At 40.7% G+C, this 20,088-nt stretch overlaps 1 pseudogene; it reads left to right on the plus strand.

Annotated features, from left to right (window-relative positions):
- Nucleotides 1-19,729: 19,729 nt before the first annotated feature.
- LOC126238440 (5S ribosomal RNA) lies at nt 19,730-19,847 on the plus strand (annotated as a pseudogene).
- Nucleotides 19,848-20,088: the final 241 nt, after the last annotated feature.

Below are 20,088 nucleotides of genomic sequence, written 5' to 3' on the forward strand. Positions count from 1 at the left end.
CCTATACTTGGGTCAGGTGAATCCACAGAAGGAACGAGACGAGCTGTATTAGGAAAGGTGGATTTGTAAAGGGCACTAGTGTCCCAAATTGAAAGGTGATACATAATATCTGCCCCTAAAAGAGGATGTAGAAGCGATTAAGTGTTTCTCCCATTCACAAAGAGTTCGCCAAAGTGTTGTAATGTGAAAACACATATTTGGCTAATGTCCAAGGAGGATAGCAGCATTTCCATGCATGCTTAACTTCAGAAATGTCTGTGATTTGCAATTAGCAACTGCTAATTGAATGTGCCAATCAGCGTGTAGCTACTTAGGTGCGTAAAGGTGGAATGCATCTAGCCTGTGCTTAAACATTTAATGAGTTGAGGTGAAGTTGCAGTGGCAGTGTCTGTTGCGTTGAAGACACACAGCACGTGATTATAAATACAAGGTGACAAGGCAAAAGCAAGCTTGTGAAACGTCTCACATGTAAATCCTCTCATTTGCATGAAGACATTACATAGAATGTAGATATTATCTAAAGTAAGTGGAAATAACACAAACTTTGTATGGGAGTAAGTTAATGTGATGAGAACAGGTTCCATAGGTATTTTGACTCCTACTGTGGAACTGTACAGATTGGCTAAACCAACAGAAGACGTGAAGTTGCGGCAATGTTAAGAGTGTGATGACTAAATAGGAAAAAATAGTATCTTGGCATCATGAAATATTATGCATGTGAACAGACCTAAAGACAAAACTAAAAGGTAATTTTAAGACATAATAGATGAAGAGGAGAGCAGGGCTTTTGTTGATTCTGAAGAGGACAGTTTGTGTGTGTGGAACTTGTTGCAGTCATGTATGCAGAGAAGTGTTAATTGATATTGTGTTATGTAAGAAACTGTGTGATCAAAGACAATGTGCCTGACAAATATAAAAAGAGTGTCTGTAAACCAGACTCAGATTAATAAAGACAGAAGTGAAAGTTATTGAGATTAGGACTGATGGAGAAGAGCTAGGCTCTCATCTGTTTCCTTACTTGTGTAATAAAAATTTGAATGGGCCCAAAGGGACATCAGTTGTAAGTAATGCGATAATTAAAATCACTACGTTACATGACGTTGACATCTTTTGCCGCTTTGAAAGGATATGAAGTATGACATAGCATTTTTATGAAATAACATGTTGGACTTCCAGGGTTCTATGGCAACAAAAGATGTTCGTGATGTTTTGTAGTAAGTAAGTGTTAGGACATCCCACTGTGGGAGATATTATGATATGTGCAGACAGGAGCATGTCTTAAACACATCACTTCTACTTTGCGGGATGGTGAGTGGGTGTCTCCGCCTGCTGGGTGGAGCCACTTGTTCCTTGATGTCACAGTTAGAAGACAAGGAGAAAAAGAGAAAGAGATCATAGCTACAATGGTCGCTATGACAAATGGCTATCAAACTGGTTTCTGTAGATAAACTTCTTGTCTTCATCCTGTCCAAGCAAGATCAGTTTGAAAAGATCTGTCAAACCACTTTGTATATGAGCTTCTTTTTGTAAGAGAGAGTGTGGATTCAGAGGGTTTAAAATTTAGTTGTTTGTATCACTCATGTAGGTTGGAAGATAGTTAACACTTTCTTTCACCACCCATCCATGCACAAGGAGACAAAGCCCAGTGAAGACTGTCGTGACACGGCTAGGTGAAACTGACTAGTTGGGCCTCCTCAGGAAACACCAAGAAAGTTGAGCAAGAGAAATTTACCAAATTAGTTACAGATTGCACACAGAGAATGTGACACTGATACTGTACCAAAAAGCCATCACTGTTGCATTTCAGGACCTTGCAGTAAGCACCAACAACATGGGCTGTGGCTTGCTGAATCAGACTAAGAAACATATTGTCTACTCGGCATGATGGCTCAGCTCATACGCCCTCATTCTTCTAATGCCAGTACTCACCGCCATTACCAAAATTCTACATAATAATAAATGCGTATGCTGGCAGATGCACAAGCCACTCACTTTGTGTTGACTGAGCAGCGGTTCTTCCATTCACACAATTCTGTGTTGCAGCTGCCACACAGATCACCCCTTGGAGAGCGGAGTTTGGAAGTTGTAAGGACAGGTAATCAGTTTGTGCCTAACATATTTGATGACTGGAGCTTGTGTACCTAGTAGTGATGCCAGCATGACTGTGTTGGCTGTGGTTAGTTTTCAGTGGTTGGGAAATGCCAGAGCCAACACTGTAGAGGCAGAGCTAGATGGTGCATGGTAGGTGTGCTCTCGCAGTGCTGGCTTGTGAGAGTAGTGACTGACAGTGCTGGCTGTAGTCATATGTGGTGTTGGCATTAAGGCTGTGGGTCCCATGAAAAGATCTCATCTTGTAGAACCTATAACACTGACAGTTTATACAACATAACAAAGTAAATTCTTCACATATTGCACTGCTCAGAACCTCACAAAATAATGTGGATGTTCCAGTGTTCACGAGTTACACTGCTCAGAGTTCACTAAGCACTCCCTCATGGAAGCATGACACGGCATTCAATCTGCCCTCAGTGCTCACTACATGTACACCAAGTGTGGAAGTGTGGTGGCATCATGACATGAATGTGGATGCTGAATCTGTGAAAGACAATCCCAGCGGCACAGATCTCGACAGTAAAGCGAATAGGGAAACAGCTAAGAAAGTATCTACAGCAGGTTATGCCTGGGACACCCGATTTTAACCACATTCATTGGTTGGGACATATGTGGGATGTGGTTAGGATACAGTATAGACGTTTGAAGCAGGTCTGAATTGGCCTGCATGATATCCACAGGCAGCTACGAGTGTAGCTGAAGAGCTTTCCTGACCATTGGTGGAGAGAGCATTTTCCATTCGCCTTCAACTGAATTGAAGAAATGTATGGTGGGTGGAGTGGCTAAGACAAGCCTGGTTGACTTAGTCAATTGGAACCTTAATCGGCATGCATTTGTACTCCTCATCATGCATTTTCTCACTGTGGGTGATTACACGATGCAGTCCCGAGTAGGATGGCCAAAGTCATGGCTGTACCACATTATTGCGCAACATGACCCAAGTTCAGCACTGTAGATCTGTATGCAAGAAAAAATTGCTGGTGTCATGCCACAATGGTGCATGCAATCAGATGCCAGCCATTAGATGAGTGTGCATTTTTCCAGTGATAGTGCTCAGGCATCATGTGGCAGTGGTCCATGAAATTTTCAGGGATGGTGGGTGGTTGTCTATAGACAGTGTTGGCAGGTGAAGTGCTGATCTCTTCCTTTGGAGTTACTCTCAAGCCAAGCAATTCCAGAGGGAGTGCTTCAGTCTAGGCAGTGTCATGGCAAACTATGGAGATTCTTAGTGTCCTGTGGAGTTGCTTGACTGTGCCATTTGATGCCATGTGGTAACTGGTAGTTCTATGAAGTTGTATGTCATATTGGCGGGTGATGTGTGTATGTAGTGCGCAGTCAAACTGGCAGCCACGGTCTGTCATAATGTGACTGGGAAAGCCAAAGTATGCCTCCTAGGTATCGACAAAGGTTGTGATGACAGCCTTGGCAGTGATGTTATCTGTGGGCATTGGCTCCAGCCAACAAGGTAAGTGGTCCACCATTGCCAATAAGTAAGTAGTGGGCCCACATGTCCACTTGGAAATGTGCGAAATGGTGGGTCGCAATGGTAAAGGCACCAATGGGTGCATGAGTGTGCGTCCCAACCTTAGCACGCTGACATATGACATACGGTGCAGGTATATGCCACTTGACAACAGTCTTCCCGAAGCAGTGGGCAGATGAAACACGCAGCCTCAAGCAAGACAGTGGTGCTGACACCAGGATGTGACAACCTGGAAGCACTGCCCTGAAATTTTTTCAGAAGGAATTTGGGGGGGGGGGGTACCTTTGGAAAGGACACACCTAATTGTATGGGTAGAGCTGGGAATGGTTGCTAGTTCCTGTTGTAGGCCACTGGAGAGATCGTGGAAGAGGCTGAATAGTTGTTCTCCCATCCTTGGGCGATGTCATCAAATTTCACAGGGGGAAAGATAACCATACAAGTGCAGGGTAGGCAGTCAGCGATGCTGTTGTCTATCCTGGAAATCTGGTGAATGTACGTGGGGAACTGAGACACATACTTCAACTGCCAGAGTCACTGTGGTGAATACTTAGAATGATTGTTATGAAATGCATGAGTGATGAGCTTGTGGTTAGTGAATATAATGAAGGAAAGGGCTCTCACGGAAGGGCATAAATATTTCACCACCTCTAATACTGCAAGCAATTCATGATCGTAAGTACTTCAAGCGTGCTGTGACTGCAGTAGCTTCCTTGAGAAGAACCCATGTGCCTGCAGCTACTGCAGACCCATTGTTGAAGCATGGGACTTATAGCAGCCTAGCTGGCATCCACCACCACAGCTAATTTAGTGTGTTGCACTGGATGAGCAAGCAGCATTGGTTCTGTGAGGCTCCGTTTGGAATCTGTGAAGCTTTTCTCCAGTGCATCCATCCAGATAATGGAAGTCCTTCCTTTCGAGATGGTGCCATGTAGAGCTGCAGTCAAAGATTCTTCTTAGTGGTGGCATTGGGGAGATAGTGCGGATACATGTTTAGCTTTCCGAGGTAGCAGTGTAGGTCTTTAGGCATTTGTGGACACAGCATATTCTTGGTGGCTGTACTTGGCCTGTACTTGTTATGGATCCACTAGGAGTGATTCAGTGGCCAATAAACTCCATTTCAGGGTCCAAATGTGGATTTCCGGGGGTTAATGGTGATGCCAGCTTCACTCAGGTGCTGAAAGATGATAGGTAGGTGGCCGCAGTGAGGCTTGGGTGCAGTGATGAATACAGCCACTTTCCCCTGGGGGGGGGGGGATATATAGCTTGATTGGGGGGAGGGAGGACAAAGTTATAGGCTTAAAATTTAAGTGATAGCGTTCTAAAGACATACAATGTCTTTAATTAATATTTAAAATTTTTCATGAATAGCTAATATATAATTAAATAATATGTAGATTAAGTACTAAGCTGTTAGGCTAAGCTTAAGTTAATTATATTAAATAATAAAATAATTTTATTACACGCAAAAAAACTCACATTTACATCACTAATATGTCGAGGCTTTTTTAAAGCATATCTCTTGATGACGTCATCAATAAAACTTTGTTGGCTCGTCGTCCCCTTCAGTTGAAATCTTCACACAAGCTTGGAGCATTTCCTGCCCCATCCTATTCCTTAATTTTGTCATCACCCTGTTCATTGTACTAAATGACCTTTCCACACTGCAAGTCGAAACGGGAATGCACAGTACACATTCAGCGAGTGTCCGTAGTGCTTCGTAGCAGAATGTTGGCTCTCAGAATGAAAGAAGCTACATCAGAAGACGTATCGTCAAATTTATTACTAACAACATACTTAAAAGAATGCAAGTCTGCAATAACAGCGTCGACGTTTGTAAGTCCCAAAATCAAGCACAGTTCTTTACAATCATTATCACCAAACTGTAGAAATTTTTTAAAACTTTCAAAATACGCACTTAGTTCTATCACTTTTATTGCCTTCTCATCAAACCATTGCTCAATTTCGTCAATCATACTTTTAACAAATTTCCTTGAGCTTTTCATAGCTTGAATCTGCTCCTCTACGTTCGTGAATAGCACACCTTTAACTTCTGTTGCGTCCACCTGCAGTTTTTTAATTTTATTAAGAGTTTCATTTTGTGCACTATGTCCATCACAGTCACAAAGACAGTCGATGTGTCTTAAATGTTCCAGAGTTCCAGAAACAAGTAGAGAGATTTGCGAAATTTTAAGTGATTGTCTCTGCAAAACTTTACATAAGTTTGAGACTGCATTTAACTTATTGTCTAAAATCACTAAACCTACACTGAAATTTGAATTCATCATTTCTAACAATATTCCTCCAGCTCAACTTGTTAAATCCGCGCCGTCCTTGTGTATATGTTCACATGCCATTATAATGGACTTGTAGGTTAGGAAAATAGCATGAACTGTGGGATAGGTACTTAACCATCGGATGTCAACAGCTTCAGGTATTTTTAAAACAGGTTGCTCTAAAGTACACTGAATTTCATGCTAAACATTTTCTCGTTTGGAAGAACCATGAAAAAGTTTGTAAATGTCTTTAACAACATGTAATGTGCATTTTATAATGGGGTGTTTATTCCTAGAGTTGTTGGCAGCAATTGACACAACATGTGCTCTACAGGGAATGTATGGCAGCTTATGGCCCTTCCTCTCTGACAACCAAGTTCGGACTCCTGAGATAGAACCACTAAAATTAGCAGCACCATCGAAAGAACAAGATAATAACCTGTCATAAGAAAGTTTTCTTTTCTTTAGTTCAGTATCAATTGCTGTAAATATGGACTCAGCTGAAGTGCTTTTTAACTCAACGAGACATAAAAACCTTTCCTTCACTTCAAACGATGGAGACGGTGCAACATATTGAACTACTAAAGACAGTTCACTTTGGTTGGAAACATTTGTAGATTTGTCTGCCATTAATAAAAAATATTTGTCATGGAGAAGTGTTTCATCTTAAAAGTCTAAAAACTCTCATAAACAAGTCAACAATTCTGATGCGTCGCTTTTCAATACTACCTTACAAATTAGAGGTTCATATTTTGTTGTGTAGGGTAATTCTTCCTTACTAAGGAAATACAGACTTCAAATTAACGATGACAATGCTTTGTGGTTGAAAGCTTTTTCATTTTGTTTAAGTATCTGTGTATGAATTGGAGTGTTTAATCCCTGTAATCTGCAATTTTCAAGTGCAATGGCTCTTGCATGTTTCTCTGAGTTGGCGTGCTTTTCTAGTTTTCCCGTGCTTCTGGTAGCTTTTCTAAATTTATTGAAAGGTACAGAAATGAACACTCCTCCTGTTTTCTGCAGAGCTCGATATCATTTTTTAAATGCATTTCACACAATTTGCAGAAAGCCCCACCCCGCTCTTGATCAAAGTGCAACCAATTGTACTTACACTCCCATTTTTGCTGATACTTAATCTCGCGTTCAATACTTTGTTTAGAATTGCAGTTTACGGATGGGCCAGTAATAGCACATTTATCGTTTGAAAACTGTGGAAGGGAAACTGAAGACTTGATAGACATACACAATTTATCATCACAATCACTAGCACTTCTTTCAGTAGACTCACACTCATCTTTGTCTTTTGCAATATACTGTCTTTTATTAGAAAAGAAAGAAATTAAAGTTTGTTGTTTCGACATTGTATTTTGGCACTAACACTTCTTTTTGTGTTATAAACTGATGAAGACTGCACGTAGTACACTACATAATCACATCACACTTCCATAGTAACCTGTCGACTGACTGTTACAACCTTACAACAGTTTCAACAATGCATTGAGTTTTTATACAACAACGAAAGCTTAGATTATACTCGTAGAGCAGCGTTGCCAAATGTCCCACTCGTGGTGGAATGTACTGCTTCTTTAGGAAAAAATTGTGTATCCCCAATGACACTGCAAAAATCATTGTCAAGTGTACACAAATATTTGGTTTGAGCTTTGGACTCATCGGTTAGGAAAAATCTACATGGCTATTAAATCTTGGAAATATTCCCAGTAATGCAATAAAAAAATTAAAACAATCTTTCATAATGTCAGATGCTACTTCCAATTCCGTAGCAATACCCGGGGACGTGTTTTGCGACATCAGATTTATTCTAAGGGCAAATAAAGTGTAGATACGAGTGGCAGATAAGAATAAAGTTCACAGCGAGGGTGGGCTGCGTAGCTAAGGGATTAGCTTACACATTAGGCCGATTGGAGGTGTGGTGAGGGACGACATGTGAGCGGGAAGGCTGACTTATTCCACAATCGGCGTTGCCAACACACCTTGCAACGCTTAGCTTTACCACACACTTATTATACAGCAACTGCTAATTTGTTGGTGCTGGCAATAATAATAATAATAAAAACAGAACAATTGACGCTAAGTGTTCCAAAGAGATCCGATAAGTAACGAGACCAAACTATAGGGACCCAGCCACCGCCTATTATGTTACACATTCGTTTTGCTTGTAAAAACTGCATGTCATCACGACTTCTCCATAGTTGACTCCAAACTTCGTTAACAACAGCAGCTGGCGTAGTTTAAATTTTGTGACAACTGTACAAGTTAACAGACCAGGTGATTATTTTTATGTTTCACCACAACTATAGATATGAATTTCTCAGGGGGGAATTTCCAATTTCCGGGGGGGGGGGGGGGGGGGGGACGACTCCCCCCCCCCCCCTCGGGCCACCTTCTGAATTCAGTCTGCTTGGGTGACTTAGAAAATACCAGGTTGACATCTAGGCAGGCAAAGCGCCATGGTAAGCCTGGCAACATGCTATCCACAGGAATTGCTGTCAGGTGTGGGATGCATTCTGAAGACCAAATGTCATTTACATAGTCTCATAAAGTCCAAAAGGCTTGATAATGGCTGTGATTGTCTTTGGGTGCAACACGAATTTGCATTAACACGTTTCCTGAATGTAATTGATCCTGCCATGGCGTGGCTGAAGTTCTGAAGGTATAGTATTGGATATCAGTCCCGCACTGCTCATGCATTTAAACAATCATAGTCCCCACTTGGGTCCCCGAATTTGTCTTTCTTGCAGACTAAGTGCAAGGCAGAGCGCCGTGGACTGCTCAATGGCTGAAGGATGTCTTTTTGCAGCATGGCTTTGAACTCAGCCTTGGATATAGTGAGCTATTCGGCATGAGTTGGGCATGATATGAGAGGACTGGTCAAGGCTACAATGTAGTGCACCGCACAGTCCCTAGTATCCTATGGTACACAAAGTGGGTGAGTGCGTTTTGGAAACTTTTTGAGAATGTCAGTCCAGGGCAATTACTTGAATTCACATTGAAGAACAAGACCTGCTGCTGCTGCCCAGCTATCTTCAAACTTGTTGAATCAGTCAGCAAGTCATTTGTGATGCTGGCAAGCGGCCTGAAATCTGCACCTAGGATTGGCTCATTGACATCTGCTGCAGTGAATGTCTGTGAAAGTACGCAACATAGCCTGAGATCCATTAGTACTAGAATTTTTAACCACCTTAAGGGATAATGCTTTGGTGGTTTTGTGGTCTCTCACCATAGTTCGTGGGAACATTTATAGGTCAGACCCAATGTTGATGAGGCATTTCACACTGCTAGCCCATTTCACTGTGAAGAGATTCTTTGATATTGCACTGCAGCTGGGTACCTCTAAGCCCAGTCATAGCAAGCATTTGAGTGCACACAGGGTGACCAGAATTTTGCTGTGTTGTTACTGAAACAGGCATGGTACCTGCAAAAACCATTCAAGCAGTTGTTACCACATTGCTGAAGTACTGCTGGAATCATTCCACATTGCCAGTTGCATGCTGAGTTGCTGGTAGCTGCATCTGTTGATGCTCCAGTGCCTGATGATGTCTGCCCATGAGTAAGCCAGCCAGTCAACATGTGTGGTTAGTATGGTTAGTACTGTCACCTGGGCAAGCCAGATTCTGAACTAGCTGGTGTAGGTCAGCATTTGTGGTGGTATGTGCAGAAGGTGTGTATCACCACAGAGTGGAAGTTCATACTGGACTATGGAATCATAGGCTGCTGTGGCTGTCATATTAAAAATCATTGCCAGTGCACCAGTTACTTGACTAGTCAAGTCTGCAATGGCATCCAGCTGCATTTCTGTCTGTGTGGCGATGACCACTTGCTCTTGAGCAGAGAGGCTGCATATCCAGATAGCACGCAACAGCAAGTCTGGCGCCATGTTGACCGGCGCAAGGCTGTGCGGGTTATGCAGGAACTGAGATGGCCTCCTGTTGCTGCATTCTTCTCGGTGTAGCAAGTGATGCACCTGTTGCAACGATGAAACCCACCAGATTAACTCATTCTTCAGCCATTTGTATGAAGACTGCATCAGGAGAGCAGTGATTATGTCCTGCACTTCGGTTCCATAGTTTTGGTCTAGTTAACTTATGATGTGGCTGATTTTGGCGAGGTTGCAAACATAATTGTGTCTTAGGTTTTTTTTTTTTTTTTTTTTTTTTTTAAAAAAAAAAAAGTCTCCACTTGGATGAACCACATTAATGGGTTGTGGGGTCAAAAGTGCAACAGCCTAACAAACACCCATCCTGTGCTTATCACCATTCCAGTAACAGTGAGAGGTACTGGTATGACGACACTGTGCATGTGACATTTTTTTTCAGCTGGTTCCGAGGAGGCAGAGTCCATGCATGTGGGACATACCTGCAACTGACTCTCCAGCACGCTCTTGCAGCTCTGCTATCATCTTTTGCCTTTCCTCCATTTGCCCCATGGTCACTATCTTGCTGTGGAGCTAAGTTCCCACTCCAGGGACACAAACACACACACACACAAAATGCTATCAAAGTTCCAAGTAGAGTCAATATGTAAAGAATTAAAGAGGGTGTACAGTCTCCAAGTGTTATGAGCACATCATCTGATCATGTGACTTGGGAAAAACACTGAATCATGTCCCACTCAGAAACAAACGACTTTCTACTTGTCCCATGTCGCCTATGACTTGGTAATCAGACCTCAACATATCCAAATCTGCATGCTATGGAGGTTCCACTCACATTACTTTGATCTCCTCATGTCTGTAAGTAAACCAATACCGAAATTTCCCATAATGGTAAATTTGTGCACTGGCAGATGCTGTTCACTTTCTGCTTGCTGTGAACTGCAGTTCTGCCATTCGCTCCTTTCTGCGGGTACAGGTTGCACAGTATGTTAAGTGCTGTGAAGGCAGATTTGAAGTGACGTGTTGAAGTATGTAAGGTTTGTTAAGGAAGAAATTGCGCTTTTGGAAAATATATTTCCTATAATGGAACAAATGTTTCAGAAAAAATTCGATGGTGTGAGCATCAAATAAAAGTCACACATGTTACACTGCTTCACCTCTGTGTACATGACTGTCTGAGATAGCAGGCAGTGTGTTAAGCCATCGTTGTCACAAACAACAATAATTTATAATGAAAAAAGTTAAGATTAAAAAAAAAGTTTTCCTGTAACATATGCAACAGAAGAATTGATGTAGCAATTCCATATCGGCTTACACACACACACACACACACACACACACACACACACACACACAGAGAGAGAGAGAGATCAGTCAGTTCTTAAATTCTATAAATGTATATGCTAAGGTTTTCCCCTTTCTTCTTACTAAATGCACTTGCATGTCTTTGTGTATATATACAGTTGACAGACACACATCTTTCACAGTCTTGTTGGAAATCACATTTGTATCTTGTGATGTGAATTGAAAATAGCAATCAACTGTTGTACTATGGTTTAATCAACAAACATTGAATAAACATGTAAAAGGTAAATCCTTATTAAGTTTAGATAGTAACAGAAAAAGCAAACAACTTCTGCTGTTGACTGACACAGAGGCTATCACTTTGTGAGATGATCTCACTTTTATACTGTACTTCTGGATTAATGTTATCTTGATTATTTTTCAGTAATTTTTATCTCAGATTATGCATGTAATTCAGTGATAATATTTTTTCTTTGTCTGAGTTATATCTTTTATTCAGTATTGCTCTTTTCACTTTTTTGTAAATTATTTAATATGTTTTTTCCTTCCTTACTGCTCTCTTATTTCCTTCTATTTGTTCTGTATGCACATATTTTTCCCTTTATTTTCAGAAATTTCATGTTATGCCATATGACTTGCATGCAGTCTTTGTCAACTTATTTATAGCAACAACAACAATAATAATAACATTTATCTTACAGGGGTGGTTTTTGTGACCTCAACAAACCAACTGACAGTACAGCATTGTCAGTGCACAAAGCAGTGGGTATTCTGCTAAGCATAAAAGTTTCCCACTCAGAGGTTCCTAACTTTTACTTCATTAGTTTTGATGAGAATGATTGGAAGAATATTGCTACACCAAAGTAAGATGTTATTTGACACCAAAGTCATATATAGACTTCAAAGAAATAGTCTACAATTGTGTTATATTGTTATTGTGGAATTTGTTGCAAATTAAATTTACATTTATTGTGATTCATTCCCCCTCCTTTTCTGAAGGTATTTGTTGGGAGTGTAGCCTTATATGGATGGGAAATGTGGATGATAAGCAGTGCTGACAAGAAGAGAATGAAAGCTTTTGAAATGTGTTACTATAGAAGAATGCTGAAAATTAGATGGATACATAAAATAACAAATGAAGAGGTATTGTACCGAAAAAAAAAAAAAAAAAGAAAAGATGTTTATAGCACAAATTGATTTAGAGAAGGAATTGTTGGTATGACACCTCCTGAGGCATCAAGGATTTCTCAATTTGGTAATGGATGGAGGAGTTGAGGGTTGTCGTAGTGATGCAGAGATGAAGAGACTTGTACAGGATAGAGTAGCATGAGAGCTGTATCAAACCAGTCATCTGACTGAAGATGACAAAAAAAGGGTTAATTTATACCTCTCGTAAATGGGAACATTATTTTTATGACCTATGCCTCTGACGTGCATCTCAGAGAATTTGTAGTCAAGAGGTTCTTCTTATTATCTTTACATCTACTTCTGTACTCGAAGAACCAACATAGTTCATGAGAGAAGATACTTTTTAGTCTAACATTAGTTAGGATTTTTTCTCTTTCATTCACAGATACAGAGTAGGAAAAATAGTGGCTCATATACTTTTCTGTATACCATTATTTTTGTCTTGACAATCCTTAGGGAAGCGCAGTGTGGAATGGACATGGGTAAGGAGGTGGTGTAGGACATTCATAGAGTCTGCTCTGAAAACAGTTATAACTTACTGACCTGTTTTGTATCTCATAAGTCTCATGGCATTTCTTCATTGTTAATCCTCCTTTGATCATTGTATTTGTTGAAGAGTTGCTAAATAACACATACTCCAGAAATTATTATTTATCTTCTTGTCATATCTGTTGACACTAACTTCAGATTCGATGGTCAGCTTCATTAAATCCAGCAGCTTCAGTATTTTAACACAGATCACGAAGCTACACCAATTACCAAGAGTTTCTCAAAGTTCAGTTGTGGCAAAGACCACCATATTACTTTAAACGATGCTAACTAATTGCCATAGTAACTGTACTGATTAAATCTCGACCATGACTGACTACAACTTAGTGGGTGACACCTATTTACAGATTTGCATCTTACATAAATAACAAATGGTAAAATACTAAATTAATTCATTTTAACATCAACATATAGACAGAAAAAATCAAAGACACAATAGGCCTTGAAGTAAATTTGTTTAACAGAAAACTGTATAATCAGAAAGGGACAAAATAATAGGTACTGTTTTGTGAATTTTAAAATTTTCCCGGCGAATTGACTGTTCAAACAAATTTCGGGCTTGCAGCTGGTCATCATTCAATACTTCGCACGATATTTTAACTGGGCACCTGCCAGTCATCTTCAGGTGAGCCGTCGCAGACTGGCGAAAACGTCCTCCGTTCCGCAATATATAGTGTACTGTAACTATTCTGCGCATGCGTCGAAAACTTGATAGATGAACCACACTGCCCGCCGGCAACACCCTCGCTGGTGGAATAGCAGTACTCAGTCGCCCTCTGCATTGCTGTTTGCCGCGGCCGTCGACGCACTCTGTCGTCTTCAATTAGAGCAAATCGTGGATATGATGGGATTCCATGCACTGTCCAGCTGGTAGCCACTGTCACGGCTTAACAAATTTTCCGCCAGTCATATTTCTATGGATTTTAATAATGGAGTCCCAGAAAGACATTGCTGTGGACAAAATCATTGTTTTCTCATACTATATTGAATGTCCTGTAGCAATACAATGTTCAGCAATAGCGGACTTGCTTGGCTGCAAAAGGCGGGTGTAACGTTGATGTTCAGTGCAGTGTTCTTTCACAGTGCGTGTGGTTTGACCTATGTAAGCCATACCACATTGGCACGGTATCTTGTAAATTTCGGCCTTTCTTAGTAACAGATTGTCCTTAACTGATCCTACAAGGTCCGCAATCTTCGATAGCGGGTGTAAAACCACTTTTACCTGAAATTATCGGAGGATTCTTGCTATTTTAAACTAAGTGTTGCCAACGAAAGGAAGAAAAGCTAAAGATTGTTCCGGCATGTTCTCTTCTTTATTCAGTTCCTGCTTCTTAGTTTTAACTGTTAGTGCCCTGTTAATCTGCCGGATGGAATACCCATTTTCACTGAATACTCTCTTTAGATGGGCGAGTTCTTGAGGTAAGCTATCTAGATCTGAGACAGTATGAGCTCTATGAACAAGTGTTTTAAGCAAACTCATGGTTTGCGATGGTTGATGGCAACTCGATGCTTTCAGGTACAAATCAGTATGAGTGGGTTTCCGGTAAACAGAATGCCCTAGAGAACTATCAGTGGGCTGAGACATGAAGGGAAGTGTGCTAGGGTAGTACATGCAGTTGGGCAAAGCCACTGTGCCAGGATGGCATAGTGGTTAGCACAACTTCCTAGTGAGCAGGAGACGTGGGTTTGAACCCTGGCCTTGTTACAAATTTTCATTTGTCACTTCAGTCTGCATATAGTTACAATTTTGTTAGTGATGGACATGACATGATATCCTGTGAAATATCCCTAAATGCCTTATCTGAAAACTACCCAGGACAGATCATTCAGAACCCCAATCATGATGGAAATAGATTTAATGGCAACAAAAAAATCTAATATATTTCCATCATGTGTGGGGTTTTCAGATAAGGATTTAGGAATATTTCACAGGATTTAATGTCAACAACCTCCTCCCATGAACCATGGACCTTGTCACTGGTGGTGAGGCCTGCATGCCTCTGTTATACAGTTAGCCATACTGTAGGTGCAACTACAATGGAGCGGTATCTGTTGAGAGGCCAGACAAATGTGTGGTTCCTGAAGAGGGGCAGCAGCCTTTCCAGTAGTGGCAGGGGCAACAGTCTGGCTGATTGACTGGTTTGGCCTTGTAACATTAACCAAAGCAGCCTTGCTGTGCTGGTACTGTGAATGGCTGAAAGCTGGGGGAAACTACATCTGTAATTTTTCCTGAGGGCATGCAGCTTCATTGTATGGTTAAATGATGATGGCGGCCTCTTGGGAAAAATATTCCAGAGGTAAAATATTCCCCCATTTGGATCTCCAGACGGGGACTACTCAGGAGGGCATTGTTACCAGGAGAAAGAAAACTGGCTTTCTATGAATCAGAGCATGGGATGTCAGATCCCTTAATCGGGCAGATAGGTTAGAAAGTTTAAAAAGGGAAATGGATAGTTTAAAGCTAGATACAGTGGGAATTAGTGAACCTCGGTGGCAGGAGGAACAAGACTTCTGGTCAGATAAATACAGGGTTATAAAAACAAAATCAAGTAGGGGTAATGCAGGAGTAGGTTTAATAACGAATAAAAAAATATGAGTGCGGAAAAGCTACTAAGAACAGTATAGTGAATGCATTAATTTAGCAAAGATAGACAAGAAGCCCACACCTGCCACAGTGGTAAAGTTTATATGCCAACTAGCTCCACAGATGATGAAGAGATTGAAGAAATGTATAATTAGATAAAAGAAATTATTCATATAGTGAAGGGAGACAAAAATTTAATAGACATTTTGCACAGAGCATAACTTAATCATAGCCAACAATCGGTTTAAGAATCATGAAAGTAGGTTGTAAACATGGAAGAGGCCTGAAGACACTGGAAGGTTTCGGATAAATTATATAATCGTAAGACAGAGGTTTAGGAATCAGGTTTTAAATTGTAAGACATTTCCATGGGCAGATGTGGACTCTGACCACAATCTATTCCTTATGAACTTTAGATTAAAACTGAAGAAACTGCGTAAAGGAACGAATTTAAGGAGATGAGACGTGAAAATTGAAAGAACTAGAGGTTGTAGAGAGTTTCAGAGAGAGCATTAGGGAACGACTGACAACAATGGGGGAAGAAATACAGTAGGAAAAAAATGGGTAGCCTTGAGAGATGAAATAGTAAAGGCAGCAGAGGATCAAGTAGGTAAAAAGATGAGGGCTAGTAGAAATCCTTGGGTGACAGAAGAGATATCGAATTTAATTGATGAAAGGAGAAAATATAAAAATGAAGCAGGCAAAAAGGAATACAAACAACTCAAAAATGAGATCTACAGGAAGTGTGCAAAATGGTTAAGCAGGGATGGCTACAGGACAAATTAAAGTATTAAAGGGATACATCACAAGGTGTAAGATAGATACTGCCTACAGGAAAATTAAAGACCTTTGGAGAAAAGAGAACCACTTGTATGAATATCAAGAGCTCAGATGGGAACTCAGTTCTAAGCAAAGAAGGGAAAGCAGAAAGGTGAAAGGAGTATATAGAGGGTCTATATAAGGGCAGTGTAGTTGAGGGCAATATTATGGAAATGGAAGAGGACGTATATGAAGATGAAATGGGAGATATGATACTGCATGAAGAGTTTGACAGAGCACTGAAAGACCTAAATTGAAACTAGGCCCTGGGAGTGGAAAACATTGCATTAAAACTACTGATAGTCTTGGGAGAGCCGGCCCTGACAAAACTGTACCATCTGGTGAGCAAGATGTATGAGACTGGCGAAATACTCTAAGACTTCAAGAAGAATATAATATTTCAATCCCAAAGAAATCAAGTGTTGACAGGTGTGAAAATTACTGAACTATCAGTTTAATAAGTCACAGCTACAAAATACTAACATGAATCCTTTACAGACAAGTGGATAAACTGGTAGAAGCCGACCTCAGGGAAGATCAGTTTGGATTTCATAGAAATGTTGGAACACATGAGGCAATACTGACCTTACGACTTATTTTAGAAGATAGATTAAGGAAAGACAAACCTACATTTCTAGCATTTGTAGACTTAGAGAAAACTTTTGACAATGTTGACTGGAACAATTTTTTTCAAATTTGGTAGGTGGCAGGGGTCAAATGCAGGGAGCAAAAGAAACTAGAAACCAGATGGCAGTTATAAGAGTCCAGGGGCATGAAACGGAAGCGGTGGTTGAGAAAGGAGTGAGGCAGGGCTGTAACCTGTCCCAGGTGTTATTCAATCTTTATATTGAGCAAGCAATAAAGGAAACAAAGGAAAAAATTGGAGTAGGAATTAAAATCCATGGAGAAAAAATAAAAACTTGGAGGTTTGCCGACAACATTGCAATTCTGTCAGAGACAGCAAAGGACTTGGAAGAGCAGTTAACAAAATGGACAGTAACTTGAAAGAAGGATATAAGATGAACATCAACAAAAGCAAAATGAGGATAATGGAATGTAGTCAAATTAAATCAGGTGATGCCGAGGGAATTAGATCAGGAAATGAGACACTTAAAGTAGTAGATGAGTTTTGCTATTTGGGGAGCAAAGTAACTGATGATGGTCGAAGTAGAGAGAATATGAAATGTAGACTGGCAATGGCAAGGAAAGCATTTGTGAAGAAGAGAAATTTGTTAACATCGAGTATAGATTTAAGTGTTAGGAAGTCTTTCCTGGAAGTATTTGTATGGAGTGTAGCCATGTATGGAAGTGAAACATGGATGATAAATAGTTTAGACAAGAAGAGAATATAAGCTTTAGAAATGTTGTGCTACAGAAGACTGCTGAAGATTAAGTGGGTAGATCATGTAACTAATGAGAAGGTACTGAACAGAATTGGGGAGAAGAGGAATTTGTGGCACAGCTTGACTAGAAGAAGGGATCAGTTGGTAGGACATGTTCTGAGGCATCAAGGGATCATCAAATTAGTATTGGAGGGAAGTGCAGAGGGTAAAAATCGTAGAGGGAGACAAAGGCAAGAATACAATAAACGTATTCAGGAGGATGTAGGTTGCAGTAGTTACCGTATTTACTCGAATCTAAGCCTCAGTGTTTTCCGGTTTTTGTAATCCAAAAAACTGCCTGCGGCTTAGAATCGAGTGCAAAGTAAGCGCAAGTTCTGCAAAATGTTGGTAGGTGCCGCCACAACTATCTTCTGCCGTCGAATAGATGTAGCGCTACACAGGCATGCTTTGCAGGCACAAAGATAAATACTGGCTCCAAAACCTCTGCGTCAGTAAATAAATTTAAAAAAATCGGGAAGTCGAGCTTTTTTTCTCCGCCCCGAGTTTCGACCACTGCATTTGCTACATTATCCAACGAAGTAAATACAAATTCCGTATTGTTCATCTTCGAATGTAGCAGCATTTCAATGAACTACGAAAATCCGACTGGCAAGACCGTTTGGGATGTTTGTCAATGTGGCCAACTCTACGTTCTCAATTTTTTCCTACCTGTGACAAGAGATGGTTGCTAATAGGAACTTTTATGAATTGTGAATCACATGCAGTATTCTCTTCACCATAAGAAAAATGCGAATATAAACATTTTGCCATGTATTCTTTTGTGTTTGCTGCTATCTCATTTAAATACTGTCTGCCTAATAAACTACGAAACTAGAGTGAGACGACGGCAAACGTGGAAGGATATACGCATGATGTCTTGTTTATATTCGTATTATTCTTATGCCTAATAGTGATACAGTCAGAAATGAAGCACGGCAATTGACTAGATTTTTAAATCTAAGATGACTCTAATTTCTGTGCAGAATGTAATGTACTAAAGAGGCGTCTGCAAAGATTTTCAAACGGAGAAAATTTTTTGCTAAACTCTCGTTCAGAACATCTTCTATCATCCGCAGTCTATTATTTCGTTCTTGTTGATCATTATCAAAGAAAGCAGCAGTGTAAGTAACAACAAATAGCAGTCTCTTGCCATTGTTTCGCTAATGAGACGATTCCTCTCTATCTCTCTCTCTCTCTCTCTCTCTCTCTCTCTCTCTCTCTCTCTCTCTCTCTTTTTTTTTTTTTTTAAATAGTGAGCGGCAGTAGCGTGCACAAAAGCAAGCCATGCCGTGAGCGGCGACAGGCCGTAAACAAAAACAACCATTATGAGAATGCGACAAACAATGCATGACACAGTACGGCACTTATGAGGTCAAATAAAAATAAGCAATCAAATCAAACCAGACGAAGCACGTGAAAAAGGAAGGGTACCTGTATAAATACGGATGGAGCGCCTGACGCATAGCAATGGCTACCCGGTAAAGCTTAACTGCTAAGCTTACGACTCGAACCAAACTACTGTAGCTGTATCGTCATTCATTCTACCTATACTGTGTCCCATATTACAATGGACCAACTTTGTTTCGGTTTGGAGATGCGGCCTAAAACTTTTCTCCCCCTCTTGAATTTCGAGTCTCAAATTTCAGGTGCGGCATAGATTCGGGAAATTTTTTTTTCCTTCATTTCGAGTCTCATTTTTCAGGTGCGGCTTAGATTCGAGTAAATACAGTACTTGGAGATAAAGAAGCTTTCACAGGATAGCGTAACATGGACAGCTGCATCAGACCAGTCTCTGGACTGAAGACCACAACAACAGTGGCAACAAATATACACGGCCTCGTTGAGCATGTCCACATCAAAACTGGTATTGGTGACTACAAGGTAGTTGTGGCAACAATGTTTCGCAAAGAACAAATGGCAACTAAAACAAGTAGACTGATTTATGAGTTCAGTAAACTAGATAAAGATCCAGTAGTGTCACATCTCAATGAGGAACTTGAAACTTTTAGGAGAGGTCCATGTGGAGGAACTAGGGCTCAAGTTTAAAAGAACAGTTAACAATGCACTAGCTAGGTGTATATCCAGTAGAACATTTAATGATGTCAGAGATCCCCTATGGTATATTGTAGCTGTAAAGGAACTTCTGGCAATGGCCTTGCCGCAGTGGATACACCGGTTCCCATGAGATCACCGAAGTTAAGCACTGTCGGGCGTGGTCAGCACTTGGATGGATGACCATCCAGGCCGCCATGCGCTGTTGCCATTTTTCGGGGTGCACTCAGCCTTGTGATGCCAATTGAGGAGCTACTCGACTGAATAGTAGTGGCTTCGGTCAAGAATACCATCGTAATGACTGGGAGAGCGGTGTGGTGACCCCATGCCCCTGCTATCGGCATCCTCCTCAGAGGATGACACGGCAGTCGGATGGTCCTGATGGGCCACATGTGGCCTGTAGACGGAGTGGTAAAGGAACTTCTAAAGGAACAGGGGTTACTCCATAATAG

This window comes from Schistocerca nitens, chromosome 2 (assembly GCF_023898315.1).
Source record: "Schistocerca nitens isolate TAMUIC-IGC-003100 chromosome 2, iqSchNite1.1, whole genome shotgun sequence".
In the NCBI taxonomy this organism is placed as follows: Eukaryota; Metazoa; Arthropoda; class Insecta; order Orthoptera; family Acrididae; genus Schistocerca; species Schistocerca nitens.